This window comes from Etheostoma cragini, chromosome 2, assembly GCF_013103735.1.
Source record: "Etheostoma cragini isolate CJK2018 chromosome 2, CSU_Ecrag_1.0, whole genome shotgun sequence".
NCBI lineage: Eukaryota > Metazoa > Chordata > Actinopteri > Perciformes > Percidae > Etheostoma > Etheostoma cragini.
This window is the reverse complement of record NC_048408.1, coordinates 10,412,112-10,420,678: the sequence shown is the minus strand read 5'-3', so window position 1 is coordinate 10,420,678 and position 8,567 is coordinate 10,412,112. Positions and strand designations below refer to the sequence as shown.

At 39.7% G+C, this 8,567-nt stretch overlaps 1 protein-coding gene and 2 long non-coding RNA genes across 5 annotated transcripts in view; 2 read left to right on the top strand and 1 right to left on the bottom strand.

Annotated features, from left to right (window-relative positions):
- LOC117955200 overlaps positions 1-3,406 on the top strand; it is an 8,383-nt gene extending 4,977 nt beyond the window's left edge. Inside the window, exon 3 of the long non-coding RNA XR_004658978.1 lies at positions 3,219-3,406. This is a non-coding gene — a long non-coding RNA (uncharacterized LOC117955200). The remainder of the gene's footprint in view (positions 1-3,218) is intronic.
- Positions 1-8,567, bottom strand: part of march1 (membrane-associated ring finger (C3HC4) 1) — a 32,390-nt gene that overhangs the window by 18,795 nt on the left and 5,028 nt on the right. The gene's annotated exons all lie outside the window — the stretch shown is intronic.
- LOC117955201 lies at positions 3,431-5,873 on the top strand. The gene is made up of 3 exons (XR_004658980.1): positions 3,431-3,661; positions 5,538-5,657; positions 5,748-5,873. It is a non-coding gene; the product is annotated as an uncharacterized LOC117955201 (long non-coding RNA).

Sequence of the window (8,567 nt, the reverse complement as noted above, 5' to 3'; positions counted from 1 at the left end):
AAAGAAAAAACTTCAGTTAAAAACAGATGCTTCCATGCATGGTCCATGGGGTCTTAAACAAAGACTTAATTCATATTTTGCATGTTTACATTTCTCAAATTAGTTTGAGAAATATAAACATGCAAAATATGAATTGCTATCTAGATCTTCTACTTCACCAAAAATACATAATCTCTATTAGGAATCTGAGACATTCGATGTCAACTTTCACTACTTCAGTTTTCAAAACTCAATGCTACTGCCACACAAAATATTAGTCACTTAATAAATTAGTAACTCTGCAGAAAATCAATCCATCAATTGTTGTACTTGATAAACAATTTAAGCCAGTTATGACACAGAAACATCATGCAGTTTCGGCTTCCCCAATGTGAAGATTTGCGTCTTTTCTACGTTTTACTTTATTATAAACTGAATATCTGTAGATGGGACAAAACAACGCATCTGAAGATATCCCTATGGATGCTTGAAAATTATGATGGGCATTATTTTAATCATTTGATAAGGTAAAGACATTTGGTGGAAACTACTTTTTTCAGTACTGAGGTTCAGTCCCCAACACTAATTATTTCACACCACAGAACAACCCTTTAACAGTGCAGTGCAGCCCTGCCAAGGTACTGAATCAGTTTAATAGGAGGTTGCCCTCTGTGTGCGTGTGTGAGTGTGAGTGTGTGTATCACTCTCTCTCTCTCTCTCTCTCATAGGGGAGTGTTTGAGCAGGTTGGGTAATCCCTGTAAAGACACATAATCCTCGGGCAGACCAAATGTTACAACACGTTCTACTCGGTCACACAGAAAATCTGATGGAGAGAATTTGGTATTTGTGTTTGTGTGTGTGTATGTATATACAGACATCATGTAAAAAAAATAATCCAAAAAATCACAATATATGATTTTTTAAACTATTTATTTGTGTGACACACCTGCAAATAAGTGTTTGAACACCTGTCTATCAGCTAGAATTCTGACCCTCAAAGACGTGTTAGTCTGCCTTCAAAATGTCAACCTCCACTTCATTTAATGTCCTAAATTGGATGGATTAGTTTGAGGTTGTTAGCTGCATAAATACACCTGTCCACCCCATACAATCAGTAAGAATCCAACTACTAACATGGCCAAGAAGAAGAAAGGTGAGAAATCAGCCCTGAACTACACGGGAGGAGCTGGTCAGTGACCTGAAGAGAGCTGGGACCACCGTTTCCAAGGTTACTGTTGGCAATTCAGTAAGACGTCATGGTTCGAAATCATGCATGGCACAGAAGGTTCCCCTGCTAAAACCAGCACATTTTAAGGCCCCTCTTAAGTTTGCCAATGACCATTTGGATGATCCAGAGGAGTCATGGGAGAAAGTCATCTTGTCAGATGAGACAAAAATAGAACTTTTTGGTCATAATTTCACTAACCGTGTTTGGAGGAAGAAGATTGATGAGTACCATCCCAAGATCAACGTTACTATTTATTTATTACCTATTTATTTGTAGGATACGGCTGCAAATACTGTAAGTATTTGAACACCTGAGAAAATCAGTGTAATGTAATATTTGGTACAGTAGCCTTTGTTTGCAATTCTAGAGGTCAAACGTTTCCTGTAGTTTTTCACCAGGTTTGCACACACTCAGGGCCTCATGGGGCGGTAACCCATGAACACTGTGGTGGAAACCGGTAGTCAGGGAAGTTGTCCGGCTGAAAAAGTCTTTCCGGGATATGTCATCCCAGAGGACTCCGGAGGCGGCTGCAGGGTGCTGAAGGGCAGCAGCGTCTGCCGTGAAAGAGACAAAGCAGCATGTGTGGGAGAAGTTTGGACAAGCCTTGAAAAAGGACTTTCAGCCTGTACCAATGTGCCTCTGGAAAACCGTTTGCTGCCTCAGGAGGTGGAAGAGGGGAACCGTCCAAACTGTGTACAGTAAGGTTGGGACGCTATTGACCTCAACTGAGGTGGTCATAGTGGTTGAAGGAACACTTGAAGAACTCCTAAATCCAGCTAATATGTCCTCTATGTTAGAGGTAGAGCTGAAGGATGATGGGGATTGTCGTTAATTTCCCTGGTAGAAGTTGTTGAGGTTTAAACCATTATTTTATATTTTATTGAGTTTTACAATCGAGATCGAAAGTTTTTCTAAACAATAAATCCGTTTGAATCATACCTGGAACAATCATTTCCACTGCTCCAGTAAATAGGACGGACCTTAGATCTGACTTGCCACCCTTAGCAACGGGAAATATTGATATGGTCTGCTCAGCTCATAGAACCCTTCAGCTCAGACAGCAACAAGCCGGAAAGCCAACGCTATGCTAGCAAGATTCAAAATCAATAACAATGTGTATGGTTGGCAATCAGTAAATATAGTTAAACAGTATTTTTAACAAAAAAACAAGGTAGCTATTCAGTCATGTTATTGTGCCCAAAACAATACAAAGACTCACGACAAAAATGATAGTCGATATGTATAGGCTAATGTTGACTGCAGCCTGAAGTGAACTGGAGGAGACCTGATCGCTGACAAGTTCAGAGTAGCAGTGTTATTGCCTTATTGTGTGTTAGATTTGCCATCCAGCTGATGCCAATGCCAGCCGAGGAGCCATATTGCGGCAACGACAAAACACACCGATCACTTTGTTCAATGGAACCATTTGGCAAATTTTATAAGTAAACTTTCCACGAGTCTTTTTGGCATTAATTTCGGCATCTTGCACTCGCCATCCACTTAAAAAGTAACGTTACTACTCTTTGGCCGACTTGCGAGCCAAAACAAATTAACGGCGTTAACGGCAACCTATTTTAACTGCGTCAATTTTTTTTTTTATTGCAAGATTAAAGTTCTTTTTTTCCACATGCTGTTGCAACAACTAGTAACGTTAGCTACTATAGTTGGCAGTGAACAGTAATGGAATACAGCAGCATTTTCTACTGTCAAAATTACAAATAAAGGCTTTTAAACCAAACACTAAGTAAACAGAATATGTTTCAGTGGCAACACTCAGTGTTTTTTTTCACTGGCAGCCAAGAAGACATTGTTTACGGCCGTTCAAGATTATTTGTTGGGCATTTGAGGCCTATATTATATAGAAGGGATGAAGATGTGAAAGTGGAGAGAGAGGGGGAACAACGTGCAGCAAAGGGCAACAGGTCGGAGTCTAACCTGTGCTCGCTGTTCCCCAGAATTATTCTTGTTCTATATTCCCACCCTAAATTCTATCCATTTTCTATCCACCAGAGACAAACATTAAGCCCCAAAGTGAGGAGGGGATGGTCTGACTCCAGACAAGGTTCATGATAGACAATGTAAAACTTCCGAGGGCAATAGCAGTCTTGTTCTTCCTGTTCAGTTCCTTATAAGGACATGTCAGCCAAAGACTTGTCTGAGTGTGTGTGTGTCTAAGAGTGTGTTATCAGTTACCAGAACAAAGTCTAACGTCTGTGTACATTATTATAGGATCCAGTGTTGCTCGATTCAGGATGGAGCACAAAGGAGTGGCCTAGATGTTACACTGCAAAAGCAAAAGTCAATAAACAAACACCTGCTTCAACAAATGTTCAAAGACAGTATCTCACGCTTGCTTTCTTTCCTCTTTGAGAGTGTCTGTATGCAAAGACACACAGAAGTGCTCGTATTTGGATCTTTAGATCTGAAAGAAGCTGCCGTGATACTTCCTACAGGTAAGTCTCAGAAACCTGTACCTACCTTTTCTTGTTCAATCTCACTGTTGGATTTACTAAACAGGAAAAATGCCTCAAACAAACGTCATCTCTGACTGAGGTCTACAGAAAATCCAGGTCATAAACAAAAGGAAGGAAGGAATAGAGTGAGATCTCAAGTTTTTCCGGAATGAGGCGTCTTGTCAGGGATCAAAGGGTGGGTGAATGAGCAGATCTACAGCAGCAAGAAAAATGTGTGAATCGCAGGCCATAAGATTCGTTCAGCCCCTCAGTTATGATGATATAAAACCACATGGTGCAACGTAATGATACCTGCTAATGTAATAATTAATGGCACTTTACAAATTCACCAAAGCTCCTGACCTTTTACTGCAGTTCTTTCTCTTGGCTGTGTTGATCAGAATATTTGTGCATATAGTATGTCCATTATGTAATAACTTTTTTCCAAGATTATTTTTGGGGCATTTTAGGCCTTTATTTGTATAGAACAGCTTAAGACATGAAATGGGAGAGAGAGGAGGAATGACATGCAGCAAAGGGCCAGAGGGTGGAGTCGAACCTTTGGCCGCTACGTCAAAGAGTACTCCTCTATGTAGAGCGTCTGCTCCACCAGGTGAGCTACCCAGGTGCCCATACTCTAATAACTTTATGGTTAACAGTAAAATGTAGTTAAAAGTTTTAAAAACGAAAAACGATCACTTAAGTAATCTTCCTCTGAACTTCATTTCTTTGATTTTAACACTGATTCATGCCTCCAATTGAACAGGTCACTCATATTATTATTCTATAGCGCATTTCTTAACTGAACAGTAACTCATTTGGAATTTTAATACAGTGGACTGATAGAACCCAGCACAACAAAAAACACTGTAGGTCCACTGTAGAGCTTAGTGTGGACCAACAGCTGACTGAATCAACAGTTACAATAACGAGGGTGTAAGGCCCTCTGCTGGACGTGGCATGCTACTGCACCTCAAGCTGTGCGTAAACCATAGACTGTATTATTGCTTTGAAAATACTTTTTTTATGTAAGTAATGCAAAACCGTGGCTTTTGTGCTTACAAATAAATTCATTTTAGTATGTGGATAATGGATATTTTAAGATGACAATAATCTAGTCTCACAATTAATTACTCAATCAATTCAGTCCTAATTTTTTCACATCGTACATTTATATTAGCCTGGCTCCAAACCTTAGCCCGACAAGCCAGAACCCCATCAAGATGTTGTTGACCCTAGCTGCAAATTACATTTGCTGCTGCTAGGGGTTTGTCTAGATTTCTATGCTATCCAAACCTCCGATGTGCTGTCATCATCTCGATAACAGTGAATGGATGATATGGATGATATGAATATTCAGATGATATGAAATACAGCCTGATTATGATTATGCCAGGATTATGATGTAAATACCTAAGTAGGGGGCTGTGATCAACCAGAATTGAACTCTTGTACATATTAAGATTAATAGGAATGTATGCACATTGGTAACCTCATGTGCACATATTTGCAATACGGAATAAAGAGGCTAATGTCAACTGTATATGTATATATAAATATGCAGAGTAAAGGACCATATTACACACTGTGAACTGCTACTTTTAAATATTAAAAATGCGTTGGACCTACAGGGGCACCTGTGGAGCTCACCTGACCGAGCATGCGCTATAATTTCCCCCTCTCTTTCCCCTCTCGGCTAAAATGCCCAAAGAATAATCTTAAGATTAGTAGTAGTTGGACCTACTACCTACTGTTTCTCTTGCTGGCAATTGTCTGCAAAGAATAACAGTAAAATCACAGAAGATGATTTGTCCGTTTCTGTGTCATGCGTAATTAAGATTTTACATAATGTAATGACGTGCTTTGCGTTAAAAAGTTGTGTAGATGGAACTGCCGTTCTCTGGCTTTGAGCTGACCTTCGTCATCATTGCCTTCGTCGTCTTCTCGCTCTTCAGCTTGGCTTCAGTCTGCATCCAACCAGAAGCAACACATCAAGGTACACACTCCTCCTCTGTTGTCAGATACACACAGACAAACGTTTTTACGCATTTCTAATGCTGCATAATGTACATCTGTTCTCTTTCAGAAAAATGTGTCTATGAAGCAGAGGGCTCACGAAATCACAGAAAGCAGAGAGTGATCACTAAGCAAGCCGGACAGAAACCGTAAAGTAAATGTCAGAGAATTCAAGCCTAATCTGGTGTACTGCTGGGTTTAAATGTGAAGTTCTCACAAATGAACTGAAACATTTTTTATATTTTTGAATTAAATAATGTCATTATGGCACAGTATTGTGTTTTCACTATAATAAGGCAAATTTATGATACTCTCATGAATGACGCAGTCTTAGTTTGAGCCAGTCAGTAACATCTTATACAAATGCGGGAAAAAAACTCCTTAGTAACGATGACTGCACTTTCTAATCAGCTGTTAAAACTCTAGCTGCATTGGTAGGAGTTTGTCTCCCTTTTGACTGTTATCTTGCAGCTTGAGGCTGCAGTCACACTAAATCAGGTATTGCACAGATTAGCACAGGGTTGTGCAATGGTGTGGGAGCATCACTTAAATGGCCCATTTGTGTGTCCATTGTGTTCCCCATGGAACTAGCATTTAGCCATGCTGCTTGTATGCCTGGTCCTATGAATGATTGTCTGTTCATTTGTTTAATTTGTTATTTAACCACGTCAGCCGTTTGTGGACAAATTCTCATTTGAATCGACAACCTGTCAAATTCGCACAGTGGCACATTCATACCTGGAAGCTGCCCAGTACAACCAGTCTGATCTGGCTATTAAGAAGCATTTTTTTGTTTCAGGCCACCACTGCCTGTCTGATCGACCTGATCTATATGAGGCAGGATGCTAGGCCTATCATCAAGGTGGGTTTTAGTGACTACATGTGAAACAAGTTTCGCTCCATTTATTTACTGAACTGTGGTCACTGCAGCATTACATCTGGTTGTGTTTTTCCAACATATGATTCTGTTTCAACTTTCAGGGCTAGCAGGTCTGCTGCATGTTTTCCCCCAGCATTCCATGCGGTCCCCCAAATAAACACCCTACCCAAATTCAATTGAATGGCAGGACTGGCGTCTCTGCAACACCTGATTTGGTGTCAATTCTGCCTTACAAAGAAAGCCGAGCACATGGTCTAGGAAAGTTATTTTCCTGAATTATACTGCTATGCTTAGGCAATGCTTCCTCTGAGATACGTACAAATCCTACTGCCTTAGCAGCAGAGATGGGAACTGTACTTATTTTGCTGATATTTTTACCTTTTACTTTTACTCCTTACATTTTAATACAAATATTGGTACTTTCTACTCCTTACATTTTACAACATTGGCTTGTTACTTTAGTTTTGTACGAGAGGTCGTCATGTCGGAAAATAGCGCAGACATACCTTTCACACCGCGAGCAGGCGCATGCACCACACAGAGATAAAAGTGGGAGAAATGATAAAGAGACTAGCTGTCCCGTCGGAGGATAATCAGTTGAGATTGTGTGTGTGCGTTTTTGAGAACTGTAAGTCATGTAACTTATGTTGTCAGTTTATTTAAGCCTGTTTTTGTATGTGCCTATAGTTCTTGCACATTTTATGTAATTTAGCTAGTGATATTGTTTGTTCTGTTCTTCACCTGTTAGCTAGGTGGCACGTTGCTTGATTGCAATAAAGCAGGAAAAGAGAGAAGTTGTCTTCGTCCGTGTTTTAAAAGACAAACCTAGGGCAAAGTTGGAAACCAGAATCAGCTTTAAATACAGTCCTAGTCCTCACTAACAAGTTTCAAATAAATTCACAGGAGTTACTGTTATTATTGCTTGCGTCATAAATACCATATTCAATCTAATCGGATGGGACTATACTGTACGTTGCACTTGACGCACCACTACAATACAACTCAACAGATTCTGTGGCATTCTGCATTCATTCGCAACAAATCAGTGCAGCTGGATGGCGGTAACATTAGCACATAGTAGTATGAACGGCGAAATAATTCAAAATGAAGAAAACAGAGATCCCAGAGATTTGGCAGACAAGCAGCAAGACATTCCCAATCCTCCTCGGCCTTATCTGAGAGAGATGTTTGAGATAGTAGGCATCAAGAGTGACTCCTGGCGAATGTTGCTAAAAGTATGGGGAACTTCTTAATTAATGTCAGTTTTATAATTCATATTTAGTTCTTTATTTTCTTTCCAAAAGCCATATATGAGCACACACACATACATGTAGATTCCTCTAAATGTTATGGGGAAGATTAAAAAAGAGTATATGGAATCTTTGCATAGATAGAGCCTTTTTTCCACGTCCATTGAAGTTTGTCAGTGTGTACTCTAGTAACGTGTGTGGACCACGTAGCTTTGTATAAAAAATGGTTGTCATTCGCATGCTACTTTTACATTTATACTTTAAGTAATTTTCCAAGCCTGTACTTTGTTACTTTAACTTGAGAAAATAAGTTAAATCAGTACTTTTAACACAAGTATCTGTACTTCTACTTCAAGAACGGGAAGTGAGTACTTTTGCCGTCTCTGCTTAGCACAGAATAACAACCACCTAGTTTTGGTCCTTTCTCAGTGCTTTGTCTTCTTTAGAAAGTGCCTACTCTTTAGCCCCATCTGCTGTTTTCATAAAATATCACATCAAAGCTTCATTAAATTCCACTTAAAACAAATCAGGCATGTTGAGTCAAAGTAAACTAGAAAAAAAATAGAAAAAGCACAATTTAGGAAGCAACTGGATGCTTTTCTCTATGTCCTTTATATCTACTGATGTGTATGGCCAGAAAACCACAAAGACCCAGACTGCATTTAAAAATCTAACCAGCGTATGGCCACTGGGTTTGTGTGTCAAGAGAAGCCGTCATGTCTGGGTTAGGATTTAACAAACCAAGTGACTTTTGGCCCCT